The 14,688-nt window shown below is 48.3% G+C and overlaps 1 protein-coding gene across 3 annotated transcripts in view; it reads left to right on the forward strand.

Moving 5' to 3' along the window:
* Positions 1–320: 320 nt before the first annotated feature.
* Positions 321–14,688, forward strand: part of LOC103351297 (uncharacterized) — a 156,672-nt gene continuing 142,304 nt past the window's right edge. For 2 of the 3 annotated variants that reach the window (XR_007910244.3, XR_016217324.1), the window contains exon 1: positions 321–614. The gene's annotated coding sequence lies outside the window, so the exon portion shown is untranslated. The remainder of the gene's footprint in view (positions 615–14,688) is intronic. The other variant, XR_016217327.1, reaches the window with a different exon arrangement.

Genomic DNA, 14,688 nt, shown 5'->3' on the forward strand with positions numbered 1-14,688 from the left:
GCTCCCCGCCCCCTCGCTGCAGCGCCGGCGGAACGCGGGGATTGAGGCGCTCTGCGCCTGCCCGCGTACAAGGCTGGACGGTGACCCGAAACGGAACCCCTCTCCCCAGGGCACATTCTCAGCAGCAACAGCTCGGCTCAAGTGTTTCTTATGAACAGCCGTCCCGAGCACTTGATCTAAATCATGCCATTTCCTTCACAGCATGGCACAGTTAACAAGTCAGTGCACCAACACAATCTACAGATGGCAGTTCAAAAGGTGCGGGTGTCCCCAGCAAGATAAAGGGCAGGCGGTTCCCGGGCGGGGGTGGGGGTGGGGCTGCTCATTACGGGAATGCGGCCGGTGTGTGTGTGTGTGTGTGTGTGTGTGTGTGCGTGCCGAGGGCCCGGGGCCGGCGCGCGGGGCTCCTCTCCTGGAGAGCGCGCCGGCGCAGCCCTGCCGCGGCCTGCGGGTCTCCGCCAGGCACGCCCGCGCTGGGAAGGCTGCGATCGCAGCCAAGTGCAAACGGCGGTGCCGCGAGAGGCTGCGGTGCACGCGGGCCGCCAGCTTCCAGAGCGAGGGTGGTGACAAGGTGCAGCACTTCCCCTGGCGCCCTGCATCGGCAACCCTGGCAGGTATAAGACCATTTCCTGAGCGAGCCCCCCTCCTCGAGTTGGAACGCGGTAGGGGGGCGCGCTCCCGGCGAACGCGTGCTTCCCGGGGCCCTGGGACCGCGCCCCCCGTGCGCTCGCTCGCTCGCTCGCTCGCGGCCCCGGCGCGGCCCGCGGCCCTCCGCAAATCACATTAGCGCTAATGTCCAGCGGAGAATCCAGGAGACATATTGGCCCTTTAGACTTCAAAACGAGCCTAAATTGGAACCACATTGCGGGAATGCTTCTTAGCTAACATTTATATTACTTCGGTTACCAAATCCAGACTAGGTCCCTGGACTCGGCAGGGGAGGACATAATATATGAGGAAGTAAGAGAAGGGTGTTCGCTGGCCTTCTTTTAGCAAAACGTGCAACCAGCGGCCCTCGCAGCCGCGGGGAGATGGCTGCACGGGTTTCCCGAGGCAGATGGGGGCTGGTCCCCGCCTGTGCGCGCCTGGAGTTGGCTTTGGGGGCCGGGGTGGGGGGGCAGGCAGGTAATCGCACACCTGCGGCGCGGGGCGTCCCAGGGAAGCCCCCGAGGTCCCCTGTGCGTCTCGGTGGCAGATCCCACGGCAGCGCTCGGGGGGGTCGCTTGCCTTCGGAGCCCGGCAGAGAGGGGCGCAGCGAAGCAGCCGGCGAGGCGAGGACTTGTGTCCGCGCTTCTTTCCTTGCGATCAGATCCAAATGGATGACATTCCTGGCCCCCAGAAGTTTCGATTGCAAGGCCGCGGAAGAGCGCAAGGATGGTGAAGAGATGCTACCAAGAGGCCTGGGCAGCAAGAGTCCAAATGTACAAAGTGGCCGTGGCGGAAGCGGGCTGCCCGGGCTGCTCTGAAGGGTCCTGGCCGTGATGTCTCTGCCCCACGTCGCCCCTATGGACTCCTCCTCTTTTCTTCCATTTTTATCATCCCGCCTCCTATCCTGTAAAAGAGGAGGGGAGGGCAGCGGGGAAGGAAAGGGGGGCTACAAGCCAGACAGTTTCAGGTTCAGGCTACACAGAGGCAGGCTTGGAGCAGTCCTTTTAAAAATGTGTTGAAAAGGTAGAGAGTGAGAGAGCGCGCTTCCATGCACGGGCTCACTCCCTGCAGATACCCACAGCAGCCAGGTCTGGGCCAGACTGAAGACAGGCACCAGGAGCTCAATTTGAGTCTCCCAGCCAGTGGCAATGTCTAAACCCAGCTTCTTGAGCCATTACCTGCTGCTCCCCCCACCCGGCCCGCCCCGGGATGTACGTTATCTGGAAAGGGGTTGGAGCTGGGACTTAAACCTAGACCCTTCAGATCTGGGATGGGGGTGTGCCAAGCCGTATCTTAACAATGCACCCAAATGCTGAGGGGATTGAGGTTGTAGCTGGGTGCCCGCCAGGGCCAGATTTCTCAATGGGGCTCCCTGTTCCAGGAGCTGCATGATTTGTCCTCATCAGATTCCTGGATATCCCTTCTCACAAGCACAGCTTAAAAGTCTCAGTGCCTGAATGTACTGCTATGAGCTTTAGGAATTCTTTATGCGTCAAGTTTGTACTACACACCTGTCGTTGAGCAGTATTTGTTTTATCAGAGCCCTATAGCTTTGCTGTCATTAGTTTGCTGTCCTCTAGCGCAGTTTTCTTTGGAGTGTCCACTAGGATGGGCATGGGGATTGTCAGTTGTCTGTGGCTTGGTGTTCAAGAGTTACCTGTGTGCTCTCAGGTGCTAACTACCAGGTGAATTCAGGAAAATTGGCCAAGGAGCAGTTGACCCCGCATCTCCATACAAATGTACGAATCACTAGGATCTCTGGTAGTGCTCAGAGTTCTTGTGCCATTTTGAGCGACTTGGGCTGGCTTGCTGTGGAGGTCAGAAACAAATATTAAACATGGGTACTACCACCTGTCACTATGAAGGACACACAGGAAGATGAGAGAGAATGAAAATTTAAAAGACAAAAAAAAATAGTAACAAAACCCAGAATTTGAGCTGGATTTTCCTTTTTCAAGTATCACTTTAAGGGACTAAGCATTTATAGCAGTGATGTTGCCAGTGCTAAACTCAGTCCTGGAAATGTTCAATTGGGGTTACCTAAAAAGTCAGCTTGCTAGCTACTCAAGAAATCTACTCGTTTGCTGGATGCTGGCAATTTGCTTTGATTCATTTCCAGCTGTTACTCACCTTGACCATTCATTTGCCTGGTTTGTAAGACTTGATTCCAAGTAAGCTCCACAAATATCCAAGTGTGGCCCTCAAGAATGTTGTTGGTCCCCCCGCCCCCCTGCAGTGAGCCCAGTCATGAGAAAGAGAAGACAACACATATGCATGTTTTGGGCAAGGGCAGGACCATTTTCTTTTGTGCTACTAAGAAGTAAGTTCATCACCTTCTAGTCTAATGGGAAAGCAAATTGTGACTTAACCTGGGAAAACTGAAATAAAAAACTGTCAATGACCTGACTTCTCCCGTAGGGCCTTGTGGTATTTATGACACTCAATGTGTCAGATTTCATGTGACTTCAACATTCAAAGTTTTCCTGAATGAGCCCCAGTTTACATTGTATTCTTTTCCTTTTCTATCATTGGCCCAAAGGGGCTTTGAGACACCGGTGGTGTTGGTGGTGGTGTTGTCGGGTGACTTCACCACCACAGGTGTCCTGCCCTCCCTGTCCTGCGGGGCGTGACTCACCCTGCCTCCCGTCTTCTCCAGTATGCTCTCCTGGTTCCCTGACGTTGAGACCATGCTCTGGCCACTGGAAATGAGTGGGTGTGGGGCTGAGTGGAAACCAGTGTAACCATAGACAACCCACAGTCCTCTAGAAACATAAGCATAAGAGAACTGCGTCGCGTGCTGTGTAGCAGTGTTTGGACCAGTGACAGACACGCGTCTTTGTACTTTGCTAAGCGATGCATGACTGTGCGTTTGTTGTTAAGTCATTGGTGTGTTGAAAGGGGGTTGATACTGTAGTAACACACAGCTGATTTAGATACAACTTCATAATACTTGTATATTCAAAGTGCATAAAGCTGAATTTAATGAAGCAGTAAAGAAAAATCTCCAAATACCAGTCATCCAGAGACGAATATCTAAGCCATTAGATCCAGGACTCTAAGGCCCGGTGCTGTGCTTTGTGTTTATTGGGACCATATTTGAGGTTGGAGGGTGATCAGGACACTTGCAAAAATGACTTTCAAGCATCCAGGCATCATCTTTGATAAACAGGTGTTGGTGCTTTAATGTGGTGAGCAGCAAGCACTGGCAATAGATTTTACAAGGCAAGGAGTGTGTAATTATTATAGGTATATAAGCAGTGTGATAATTCCAGTGGAGGTGACCTGGGTGTAATTACTGAGGCATCTACAGGACTAGTACAGAAATCGAGAATGCAAACATCAGTTTATCTTTTCCTGTGTTAATACAGGGCTTGTATGCCTTGAGTTCAGAAATGGAACCAATACAGAAGTTTTGAGAAATTCCTTTTGCTTCTGCCCACCCCTGTCTGTCTTCTCTGGTTCTAGTTAAGCAATGAGGGCTACAAGTAAGCCACGGTCACGTTGGCTTTCTGTGATTTGTAGGTCCAAATATGCTCTGGGGTTGCTCCTGAGAGACCAGAGTTTAAACTTAACTGAACAGACCTCCTAGAAGAATGCATCGGTTTTTTATTGAGCCATCTACGATGTCTTAGGCTTGGGGGACGGTGGAAACCTGAGGGTTTGGGGACCAGTGTTGTGGCACAGCAGGTTAAGCTGCCACTCGAGAAACCGTCATTCCATATGAGCGCCAGTGTGAGTCCTGGCTGCCTCCCTTCTGATCCGCTTCTCTGCTGATGTGCCTGGGAAAGCAGCAGAAGGTGGCCCAAGCACTTGGGTCCCTGGGACCCATGTGGGAGACCCAGAAGAAGCTCTTGGCTTTGGTTTGGCCCAGCCCTGGCCATTGCAGCCATCTGGGGAGTGAACCAGTGGATGGAAGAACTTCCTCTCTCTGTAACTTTGTCTTTCAAGTAAATAAATAAAAATCTTAAAAAAAAAAAAGAAAGAAAAGAAAAGAAAAAGGAAAGCTTTAGGGTTTGAAATGAAGCATAGCAGCATCTCTAAAGTTCGGTAGACGCCACAGTCACATGGAAGCTTCCAGATTTTTGCTCTGTGCCCTTCCTTCCCTTTCATGGGCAGAAGACATATTTTCTCTGTGTAATGGAGTCATTTCCTGGCTGTGAACATGGTGCTCATGCTGTGGCTATTGATGTACAATAAGCTTTTTGAGAACTATCTTTCAGAATTGTCACCGGTTGGGTTGAAGGTGGTTTACCCTTCACTGCTGTTTTCATTTCTAGGTGTAAGTGAGGCTGTAGGGATTTTCCATTCATTAGGTCAAAATTCTTGAATATTAACAGTTTCATATGTCAAACTACACATCAAAAAAGGCACACAAGTATATAAGGAGGCTAAAATATTGTAGCGTCGTTTGATTAAGCTGAAAACAATCTAACTGTCCAAAAGGAGAATGAATTGATCTAGTATATTGTGGCAGTAATGATTGGTGGAATAAAGCAATTTGAAGTTGTATAAAATGATACAGTTTATGTAATATTTAAAGGGACACAAATAGGAACACATACTGGTGTGGCTATGTACACATATGGTAAATGAATGCAAATATTCAGAGAAAGGACCACTCATCAGAGCAGCCAGACAGGCTTGGAGAGGCAGCTGTTATGTTGTATTAAAAAAAAGCCATAGTAGGTATGCTTCTTAAAGATTTATTTATATATTTATTTGGAAGACAGAGTTACAGAGAGAGAGGTAGAGACAGGAGAGAGAGAACTTCTGTCTGTGGGTTCACTCCCCAAATGCTGCAATGGCTGGGGCTGGGCCAGGCTGAAGCCAGGAGCCTGGAACTCCTTTTAGGTCTCCTGCGTGGTGCAGAGGCCCAAGCACTTGGGCCATCTCTGCTGCTTTCCCAGGCACATTAGCAGGGAGCAGGATCAGAAGTGGAGCAGCTGAGACTTGCACTGCTGCCTACTGCGCCACAACACTGGCCCTAATAGTAGATTTTAAAGTCAGGTTTCATTAAGAGAGAGCTTTTTAAAATTAGTGGTTTATTGAAAAACATTTTAAACAGACAGGGAAAAGAAAATGGTATCATAAATGCCTTTATACCTGTCACTTGAAATAGAATTTCCTGGGGTCAGTGTCATGGCATAGTGGGTAAAGCAGCTGGCTGCGACACTGGCATCTCATGTGGGTACTGGTTCAAGCCCGGCTGCTCCACTTCCAATCCAGCTCTCCGCTAATGCACCTGTGAAAGCAGCCCAAGATGGTCCAAGTCCTTGAACCCCTGCCAACCATGTAGGAGACGTAGATGAAGCTCCTGGCTTTTGGCTTCAGCCTGGCCCAACCCTGGCCACTGCAGCCATTTGGGGAGTGAACCAACCAGAGATGGAAGACCTTTCTGTCTTTCCCTCTCTCTCTGTAATTCTGCCTTTCAAATAAATAAATAAATCTTAAAGAAAATTGTTCACCATGTCTGTGTCAAAGGAGGAGACAATGTCTGTTTGGTTTCTTTTGGCCACAAGCATCAGAAAGCCTTGAGTCATCGGCTTAAACGCTATGGAGATGATGTTGCCAGAATCCCAGAGATAAAGTGATCTCTTGCCTGTGTTGCCTTGGAGGCTCACTGATGTCAGTAAGATCCCTGTTCTTTTCATCTCTGTCCTCTGCCAGTCTCTGGGTTGGCTGCATCCTCAGGTGAGCAGCAGGAAGGCTGCAGAGGGGTGCTAGATGCAGCAGATTAAGCCACTGCCTGTGACACCGACACACTGCGCTTCTGATCCAGCTCCCTGCTAATGGCCTGGGGAAACAACATACCATGGCCTCTGTGCTTGGACCCCTGCACCCATGTGGGAGACTGGGAAGAAGCACCTGGCTCCTGGCTTTGGCCTGGCCCAGCCCTGGCCATTGTGGCCATTTGGGGAATGAACCAGTAGATGGACGTTTTCTCTCTCTGTGTCTTCATCTCTCTCTGCAACTCTGCCTTTCAAATAAATAATAATAAACAATTCTTGGTCTCCCCCACCCCGGGAACCTTTTATTTAAGGTATACAAACATCATGCATTTCATAAATACAACTTTAGTGATTCTCCCCACCGTACCCGCCCTCCCTTCTTCCTCCTCCCTCTCCTATTCCCATTCTTATTTTTTACTAACATCTATTTTTAATTAACTGTATACACAGAAGATTTAACTCTGTGCTAAGTAAAGAGTTCAACAAATAGTATGAGAAAAAAAACTGTTCCTCAACATTTTTTTTGGTTTCTCTGTAACTCTGCCTTTCAAAATAATAATTCTTAAAAAAAAAAAATGGTTGCAGAAGTTCCAGGAGTCATGGCCACTCGGGTCAGCTTTCACCCTGGAGAAATCTGTCTTCTTAGGAGTGAGGAAATACTTTCTGGAGCCACCCAGCAGACTTCTCATATCTTATTTTTCAAAAAGGTTTTTTTTTTTAATGTATTTGAAAGGTAGATTGACAGAGAGTGAGGGAGAGACACACAGAGAGAAATGTCATCCATCCTCTTGTTCACTTCTCAGATACCAGCAAAAGTCAGGGCTGGGCCATGCTGAAGCCAGGTGCCTGGAACTCCATCCAGGTTTCCCATGGGTAGCAGGGGCCCATGCACTTGGGCCATCCTCTGCTGCCTCCCAAGTGCATTAGCAGGGAGCTGGACGGGAAGTACAGAGTGGCCAGGACTCAGACCAGGCACTCCGACATCGGATGTGGGCATCTTAAGGGGCAGCTTAACCTGCTGTGCCACAACACCTGCCCCTGCCCTCTGTCTTATTGGCCAGAGTTAGCTTGGAGGCTTGTTCCAAGGCAGGCCCATAGGATTACCTTGGACAAGTTGGGATCAGTCCCGGACCATGTTCCTAGAAGGAACATGACCGTGTAAAGGATTAGTGGCCAACCAATCAAAATCGGGGTCTGTTAGGAAGAACAGAAAGAGGTACAGTTGCTGGCCAGAAAATGAGTAGTGTTCACTGCCATGGCATGGAGTGTGTGTGGGGGGGGAGGGGTGGGGAAGTTGTTAGTGCACCATACTCTATTCAGGTCACTCTCCAAGTCCCTGCACTGCCACTAACTGGGGACTGTTAGGTGGTTGTGATGGTTAATTTTATGTGATTACATGACCACAGGGTACCCTGATATTTGGCCACATATATTCAGGCTGTTTCTGGATGAGATTATTTTTGTTTATTTTTTTAAGCAGTTATTTGTTTATTTACTTGAAAGAGAGAGAGAGAAAAGAGATCTTCAATCTGCTGGTCCACTCCCCAAATGGCCACAAGAGCTAGGGCTAGGTTAGACCAAAGCCAGCAATCAGGCACTCCATCAAGGTCTCCCATGTGGGTGGCAGGGACTCAGATACTTAAACCATCATATGCTGCTTCCCAGGCACGTTAGCAGGAAACTGGATCAGAAGTAGAGTAGTCAGGTCTTGAACCAGCACTCTCTGATATGAGATACGGCGTCCCAAATAGTGGCTTAACCTGCCTGGCCTGAGATTAATTATTTTTAAATATTTATTTATTTGAAAGTTAGAGTTACACAGAGAGAGAAAGAGAGGCAGAGAGAGAGAGAGTCTTCCATCTGCTGGTTCACTCCTCAATTGGCCGCAATGGCTGGAGCTGTGCCGATCTGAAGCTAGGAGCCAGGAGCTTCTTCTAGGTCTTCCCATGAGGGTGCAGGGGCCAAAGGACTTGGACCATCTTCTACTGCTTTCTCAGACCATAGAAGAGAGCTGGATTGGAAGTGGAGCAGCTGGGACTTGAACAGGCGCCCAGATAGGATGCTGGCACTGCAGGCAGTAGCTTTACCCTCTACAACACAGCGCCAGCCCCTGAGATTAACTTTTAAACTGGTGGACTGAATAAAACACTCTGATCTGAGTAGACCTCATCTAATCATTTAAAGATCTGAATAGAACAAAAGGCTGACCCGCCTTGAGCAAGAGGAAATTCTTTCTGCCTGACAGTTTTCATACCAGGATGTTGTGTCTGGGTATTGTGGGTTTGCCAGCCTGTATAATTGTGTGAGCCTGTTCCTTATAATAAGTCTATCCATCTATCTATCTACCCACCCATTCATCTGTCCATCCTACAATTCTGTTTCTCTAGAGAAACTTGACTGAGATGTCTTCAAATTCCCAACCTCCCCTACTCTCCAGGTAGTATGCCCTAAGTCCCTGCTGGATAGAAATTCAGAGACCACCACTGCCTCCTGCCTGCCAGGGACTTCTTAAGCAGTAGCTTAAGTGTCAAAAGCAAACAACGTTGGAAGAGGAAAAAATATTCCTCTCCACGGAGACATCCACATCTTTTATTTCCATCATTTTTAACACTTTTACATTTTTTTACCTTGTTTATATTTTGTGAAATTCCAAGTGTTTCCTCAGGGTATATTCACTAGCCCAATTTGAGATTTTAGGAATATGTTTAAGAATTTTCCAGAACGTATTTCCATTTCGGCTGTAGCCACCTCTTCTTTTTTCTTCCTGTGGTCCAATAGGATTCGTGTCCCATCCGAAATTACACATTTGCTTTGTGAATCTGCCTGTTGTGGTGGTGACTAGCAAATCTGTCATCCGACGGGGGGACCCTTCTGAGGGAGGCTGACATGGGTGGGTGGGCAGAGGATGTGGCTTACGGCAAATGAGTGGGAATCAGTTGACTGCTGTGAGCCCCCTGCCGAAGGGCTGGAGGAAAGGAATGCTTTGCTCTGGTTCCCAGAGAAAATGTTCCAGCACTTGTGCGGTGAAAATCGGATTCATTGTTGTCCTCTCCGATGTCAGCCACATACCCACCCCCTTTTTCTCTCCAAATGAAAATGCAGGATCTGGGATCTGTTTTCACTGGGCATGGACAGGCTCTCCTGCTGCAGAGGGAAGTCTTCTGTTGGGAAGCGGGGTTGGGGTAGGGGCTAGTGCACTTGGCATTGGGTTCTTTCCTTTAACAGGACAGGCCACTCTGAGGATGACTACATAGGCCATCTCCCCAGGGCAGGAGCAGGGAGAGATGTTTTTGGTACTCCCTTAAGGAAAGAGCATAAGCAAGGTATTTGCCCTCTAGTTTCATCAGGGATTCTTATAAAATATAATTTAATTGAAAAAATAAAACTTTGGCTCTTTCCCCAAAGTGTCATTCCTTCCCTGTAACTGAATTAAGGCTAACAAAACAAAATTCTAGCTCTTGCTTTCTTACACGAGCTAAAGAACTCCAGCCACCACCATCCCCTCACCCCTGCCCAGCCTCTGCTTTCTTCAATTCAGTGCGAAGTGCAAGGTCACAGATCAGATTGGCACCCCAATATGCATCTTCAAATGCTGCTCTGTCACATCTTGGCACCGCAACTCTGGTGACGCGACTTACTTTCTCTGAGATGTCGACTCCTCATTTGTTAACTGGAAATAGTAATAGCATCTGTCTTATGAGATGTAGCACACGGTGTCTGTGACATCAAAGGTGTTCAACCAAAGGTGATTCTTGGTAGATACGTCTATATTATAACCCTGTTTTTTATTGGGAAGGCCTTTACAAAACCATGGCTTAGCTCTGACTGCACTCTATGTCCCAAGGAACTATAACTCTGGATGCAGAATCTACCTCAATTCAGTTTCAAGAAATCCTATTTGAGGATGGTTGCCTAAAAGATGTAGAATCCTGAGTTCTATTAAAATATTCTAAATTCTACAAGAAGGTTAAGCCAGACCGTCCAGGGAGTACTAGACCATGGTAGTTATATACTATGGTATGGGCAGATCAAAAACAGGGTAGAAGGAAGTTTGTGTGAGCTAGCCAGGCAAAAGTAGGAGAGCCCAGAGGAGAAGTTGAGGGAGTAATGAACATTTCAGTGTCTCAGGGTTTGCGTATCTCCTGTGAGGAAGGATGCATTTACTATATCTGAGAAGGTCTGATACTTGTAAAGTGAGAGCTAGAAGACAAAAAGAAACATACCTCCTCCAAAGGCAATGAGGAATGGGGATGAGCCGTTAGGGATGGCTATTTCATGTTAAGTCACCCCTTGGGACACCTACACCCCTTATTAGAGTGTTTTATGTGAGTCCCGCCTTCCCACCCAGCTTCCGGCTAACGTGAATGCTGGGAGAGAGCAGGTTGAATCCTTGTCACTCATGGGGGAGACCTGGATGAAATTCTAGCTCCTGGCTTTAACCTACCCCAATGCTCTGTGTTGCAAGCATTTGGGGAGTGAACCAGTAGATGGAAGATTTCTCTGTCTCTTTTTCTGCATCTCTCTACCTTTCCAATAAAAAAGGAAAATAAAAAAATATTTTTAGAAAGAGACTAGTGGCATAGTATACTGAACCAATTACCAAGTGATATTGGTCCAGAAAGAGAAGCAAACTGATAAAGAACTAGATAGTTTCACAGCCCCAGGAGTACCTGCTGCTTAGTACACACTCAATAACTTTCCACAAGTGATAGAATGACACACAAATTCCTGCTATCCACTCCCTAACATTTGAGATGTAAAGTTCTCGGGAGAGATTGCTTTATTTTCAATTGTCATATCTCTTGTTAGCCTTCTGCCCAACATTTTTTTTTTAATTTATTTATTTGAAAGGCAAAGTTACAGAGAAGGAGAGAGGGAGAGGCACACTGAAAGAGAGAGACAGAGAGATCTTCCATATGCTGGCACACTCCCCAAATTGGCTGCAACAGCCAGGGTTGGGCCAGGTTGAAGTCAGGAGCCAGGAGCTTCATCCGGGTCTCCTGTGTGGGTACAAGGGCCCAAGCACTTGGGCCATTTTCTGCTGCTTTCCCAGGAGCATTAGCAGGGAGCTGGATCTTAAGTGGAAACACCAGGAGTTGAACCAGTGCCCCTATGGGGATGCCAGTACTGGAGGTGGCAGCTTAACCTGCTATGCCACAGTGCCCACCTCTCTGGCCAATGCTGAATTCAGACTTCTGTGTGAATTTGATGATTTATACTACAGGCCACTAGAATAGTAATTTTGTCATTGTCATACTTGTCTCAGCTATCTTTGGTCACACTGGATCAAGAAGTTAATACTAAAAATAAAAGCGATTTCTTCTCTGTGGTAAAGCAGGTGTAGACTGGCAGCTGTGTATAAGAAGCTACTTCCAAGGGGCTGGCGCCGTGGCTCACTTCGTTAATCTTCCGCCTGTGGTGCCGGCTTCCCATATGGGCGCGGGGTTCTAGTCCCAGTTGCTCCTCTTCCAGTCCAGCTCTCTGTTGTGGCCCAGGAGGGCAGTGGAGGATGGCCCAAGTGCTTGGGCCCTACACCCATGTGAGAGACCAGCAGGAAGTGCCTGGATCCTGGCTTTGGATTGGCTCAGGGCCGGCTGTGGTGGCCATTTGCGGAGTGAACCAACAGAAGGAAGACCTTTCTCTCTGTCTCTTTCTCTCTCACTGTAACTCTGTCAAAAAAAAAAAAAAAATGCTACTTCCAAAAGCTCATGGAAAAATGGAGCTAAAAGATAAGTTTATTTGAGGGCCCCAAACCTTTGAAATCCATGTATCTTTCCCTACTACACATTCTCTACAAACTTTTTGAAGAATTTTAAGTTAATTGAATAGCTTCAAACTCATTAAAAATGTTTTAGGTTCTACAAAAGCCAAAATGTATTTGGCTTCAAGTGCTTTTTGCCTTTGGCCTTTCCACTCTGGTGCAGCTTAGGAGAAACCTAATCTGCGTGTTTGCGATTCATTTACACTTCACTTATCCCCGCGTGGTCTCCCAGGAGCCGGTCAGTAATCAAGAATTTGGGGAGAGTATTTGCCTTTAGTGCTGGGAAGGTGAATTTTGCCCAGAGTAAATGAACTCGAACCCCAAAGGCTCCGGGTCAGTGGGAAGCTCAGAACCCATCAAGTTCAAGTTGGTTCCACACTTTACAAAAACGTGTCTCCCTCCTGCTCCTGTGGGCGTCACGCAGCCCTGTGCTGGGGACTTTGCAGCAGTTCTGTGGCTGTCCCTGGATGGACACTTGGCTCTGCACTCTTGCATATCTCCCCAGCACATCTGCTCCGCCCCCTTCGGAAACTCGAGATTGTTGCTCGCCAAAGACTGAGGACCCCTACATTCTTTAATCCAGAAGTAAAATTTCCTCTGCTTCATCTGCCAAGGGCAGAAATCCCTGATCCCAAACGTACCTTCCTCCCATCTTTAAGTATGTTTTATTTCACCCTCAAAGCAGGCCAAAATTCAGCTCCCATGTACACAATGCCTTCCTAATAAGTGCTCATATCGGAAAAAATTCTTTCTTTTTTTTTCTCAGTATAGCATTTTTTTCTTTTTTTTTCCCCCTCCTGTTATGGTTTTGCTAAATTCTACCTTACTCATCTGAATTGTGTAGGTATGTGTTGTATTCCTCCAGGGGTCTCCACATGCTCAGGGCCCCGTTTGCTTCTCTATGGGTTGACATCTCCATTGCCAGTGTTGCCTCCCTCCTTGTGGGCAAAGTCCTGATATGGGGTTCACACTCCCTCCCCCCGGGGTGACTCAGAGTGAGGCGTGGTTGGTCTGAACAGAACACGAGGATCTTACTCTTCTTGGTGTGTTTGCTTTAGAAAGGACCTGTGTGTTAGGAGGGCTATGTCTATTGGAGACTTGTGGGAAGACTTCCTCACTCTTGAAAGAGCACCCACTGGAAAAGCAACAGCTTCTCTCCCTTCTGCTGCTCGTAGTTGTGTCTAGATGTTCCTGTACCCAGGAGAGGTGCCCGGAACACAGCCAGTCTTCCTGGGACCCTGGAAATAGCAGGCCTGGGGACACATTTGACACTGTGAGGGCTTTGGAGTAATAGGATGGCTAGAGTCAGGGACTCTTAACTTGATAGACAACACACACACACACACACACAGAGCTCCCATTTGCTGGTTCACTCCCCAAATGTCCACAATGAGCCCTGGCTGGAATTTGAAGCCAAGAACTGGGAATTCATTCCAGGTCTTCTGTGTGTGTGGTAGGAACCCAATTACTTGAGCCCTCACCACAGCCTTCTTGGACCTGCGTTGGCAGGAAGCTGGAGTTAGGAGCCAGAGACAGGCATGGAACCCAGGCACTCTGACACAGGATATGAGCAGCTTAACTTCTAGGCACACACCTGTCCCGAGATCTAAGACACTGAAGAAACTGTTGGACTGCCGAGTTAACCAGGCCTCTCGTGGGATGTCTTGTTCTGTGAAATGTCCTTGGTGGTCATATTGTTTGGGTTGGGTGTTCTGTTCTGTGGACCTGGAGACTTCCTAATGCCTCACTCACTTTCCCGAATGGAGTCCCATCAGCTTTGGTGGGGAGGGCGCTGGGAGAGTCAGAGGGTGCCAGCGTCTTCCTACCCCTTCCTGTTCTGCCCGAGACGGGGCTGTTCGCTTCCCTCCAGGTTTGCCGCCGCCGCGGGGATTGTTTTTCCATGTCTCCCAAGCCTTCGATCTGAAATTTCTTTTCTGCCCCTTGAGCCACTAAATCAGTGCCTCCTTTTAAATCTTATCCTGCAACAGAGCCTTTCTCGTCAGCGTTTGATTAGCTCCCTGTGATAGCTTGCATGAGGGATGTTCTATAAAAGTGAGTTATGCTGTTCTACGTTGTACTGCTCTGCCCTGGGGCCCAGTAGGAATCATGGGAAACAGATGAGCGCAGAGGTCAGAGGCACAGACCACAGAGGAAGCCTGCGGAGGGACGGCGGTGCTGTGACCCCCGTGGGGACACATGGAAAAGCTCCCGTAGTCTCCAGACTCTCCAAGGTATAAGCTCGAAGTAAAACACTGGTTTATGTGACAGCCTGGGAGCCCCAGGGATGGACCAAAGGGTTTCATCACTATAGATCACAGAATTTTAACTAAGTGTGATATTCCAGAAGCTGAACCATTGAAAACAAAACATGCTGCAGAAGCCCAAGGCTGTGTTCTCCACAGGCAGGCCGTTTGCCAGGTTCAGCCTTTGCCTCCAGCCTTCCCCTGACTCCAGGAGGGTGTCTCTGGATGATGTGGGGCAAGTTGAAGAGCTGTGTTCCCATCCTGAAAACCAGGTGCAAACTTCTCTTTGACCTGCGATGAATTACTT

This window comes from Oryctolagus cuniculus, chromosome 12 (assembly GCF_051225735.1).
Source record: "Oryctolagus cuniculus isolate XC-2025 breed Fujian yellow rabbit chromosome 12, ASM5122573v1, whole genome shotgun sequence".
Lineage (NCBI taxonomy): Eukaryota > Metazoa > Chordata > Mammalia > Lagomorpha > Leporidae > Oryctolagus > Oryctolagus cuniculus.